The sequence below is a fragment of the Myotis brandtii genome, unplaced genomic scaffold (assembly GCF_000412655.1).
Source record: "Myotis brandtii unplaced genomic scaffold, ASM41265v1 scaffold115, whole genome shotgun sequence".
Classification (NCBI taxonomy): Eukaryota; Metazoa; Chordata; class Mammalia; order Chiroptera; family Vespertilionidae; genus Myotis; species Myotis brandtii.
In genome coordinates, this window is record NW_005353967.1 from 20,728,490 (window position 1) to 20,730,953 (window position 2,464).

The 2,464-nt window shown below is 35.8% G+C and overlaps 1 protein-coding gene and 1 pseudogene across 1 annotated transcript in view; one reads left to right on the plus strand and one right to left on the minus strand.

Moving 5' to 3' along the window:
• LOC102257647 overlaps positions 1 to 234 on the minus strand; it is a 3,732-nt pseudogene extending 3,498 nt beyond the window's left edge.
• MSH3 (mutS homolog 3) overlaps positions 1 to 2,464 on the plus strand; it is a 127,301-nt gene that overhangs the window by 28,717 nt on the left and 96,120 nt on the right. The gene's annotated exons all lie outside the window — the stretch shown is intronic.

Consider the following 2,464-nt stretch of genomic DNA (forward strand, 5'->3'; position numbering starts at 1 on the left):
GCACCTCCTCTGAGTCTCAGTGTGCTTTTCTCTTCCCTTCTAGTTGTAGAATTTCCACTCAGCCAGCCTTCCTGTGGTTCTGGATGATGTCCGTTTTGTCTTTTAGTTGTATTTTTGAAGTGGTTGTGCGAGGCAGCAATTTCCGGTGTTTACCTATGCCGCCATCTTGGTTTCCCCTAGGAATGCTTTTAATAGTAGGTATGACCAACATACCTTGCCAACATTCTGTTCCATAACCGGTAAACAATATAGCATTGACTTTTTGAAAAAGTTGTTTTGGTTTTGGTGGTATCTTCTTGTCTGTTTTAAATAATGATAGGAAGATTCTTTTGTCTCAGAATCTTTTTCTGCTGCTGTAAACCTGAAGGTAAAAATGGAACAATTTCTTTCAGTCATTGGTTGATATTTTACTAATACTGAAGAAATAATAAAGCTATGCGATAAAAGGAAGCAGAATGGCTTGGAATTATAGAATATACATTTTAAAGTACATACTGTGTATGTGTGTGTGTGTATTCTTAACTTTTACCACAAGAGGTCTCCAAAGGATTTTGTATATTCTGTGTATTGAATTTAATGGCTGCTGAAACCTCATTTGTCATATGGTAATTTGACATAGGGTAATTTAGAATAACTATTAGTCAAAGGTAGATTTTTTATTTCTAAATAACGATAAACTGTCAGTTTTTCTTAGGTTAAATATCTTTATTTAAATGTGTTTACAAGATTTCAGCTTGAATCTTAGGAAATCAACCTTATTATCTTGATTGTTACTCTTTATGTTTGTCTTGAGAATATATACAGAGAAACATTACAGAAAACAAATGTGGTCCAGACCCCCACCCATGCTAGCAAAGGCTCCTTTAAAAAGACCATTATGGTGATATTATGGGTAATTCAGCTTTTCTTTTTTGAAATTTCCACTACTACTGTTGAAATATTTTTGCAAGAAAAAACTTTTTAGCAACTTTAATAAATAGTTTTGGAATTAAATGTAAGCTTCAGGATGCTGTTATGATGATGAAGGTATACTACCTTCTTATGAAGTTTCTCATTCCTTGCTTATTACAAAAGAAATTGGGTATTAAAGCTAAAAATCAAAATTATTTGGACACTTAACACCAAGTAAATTCAGAGCTGAGATAAGGGCACACATCAGGTGCAGAGTCCTTACTGGAAAGAGGAATGGCCCCACAGCAGGGATGGTTTGTAGGTGGGTTATACAGGTAGAGCCGAGTTGCACCTGGTTTACTTACTTGGTAAATTCTAACTGGTTCACAAATAAACATATTTTTACTTTCATAGTTAAATATTTGCTTTAATGTGTACGAAAAATGTACAATTAGGAATCAAATCTTTGATTTCATTAATTTGTATGGCATAGAAAAATCTTAAGTTGATATTTGAGTTAAAAATTGTGTGTTAACTTAACAAAAACCATTTGGATGTAGTAATAATGTGCTTGTGGATGTGGCAACAATTTGAAGGTGGAGGGGCAATGACTTAAGTTAGGGCAGTGGTTGGCAAACCGCGGCTCGCGAGCCACATGCGGCTCTTTGGCCCCTTGAGTATGGCTCTTCCACAAAATCCCACTTGCGGGCGCGCACGTACAGGGAACGTTGTGGAGTGAAAGAAGATGTAGTGTTGAGGATTGAGAAAGATATGTTGAGATGGTTTGGACATATAGAGAGGATGAACGAAAGGAGATAGACGAAACAAGTATACAAGACGAGTGTGGATGGGAGAGTTGGAAGGGGTCGACCTCAGCGAACGTAACTCAATCAGATTGAGGACGTTTTTAGCAAAGGCCAGCTTAGGAGTACCCTAATTAAGTTAATAACAATGTACCTATCTATATAGTTTAAGTTTAAAAAATTTGGCTCTCAAAAGAAATTTCAATCGTTGTACTGTTGATATTTGGCTCTGTTGACTAATGAGTTTGCCAACCACTGAGTTAGGGAAATGTGTAGGGGCAATCTATGTCGCATTTATCTTGCCATTGTGATTCTGTATGCGTTTTAGATAAATTCAACATAAATGGGACCATTGCTTGAATGAAAAAGAAAATCTGAACCAGAGTTTAGAGAAATGCAAATGATGAATATGAGGTCTAGAAATGGCCTGAGAATGGGTCACTTGCCATTTTTTCATAACAGCTCACTTTTCTAATTAAGGTATTTTATTCTTCCTTCAAGTTTATTTTTTAATTTAGATAGCTAACAGTACATTTGAATTGATTATCCCTTTCCTGTCCCTATAAAACATCTATATTCATAGATATTTCCAGTAGATTCTCAACCTGTACATTCTCTGAGTTGCACATCAGCATTCATTCTTCATTCTTAAAAATATTGATGGGGTGCTTACTGTGTGCCAAGATCATTGCTAGATGGTGAAGATATAAAAATGAGTAAGATCCCTACCTTCCAGATTCTTATAGTCTAAGCAGTGGTCGGCAAACTGC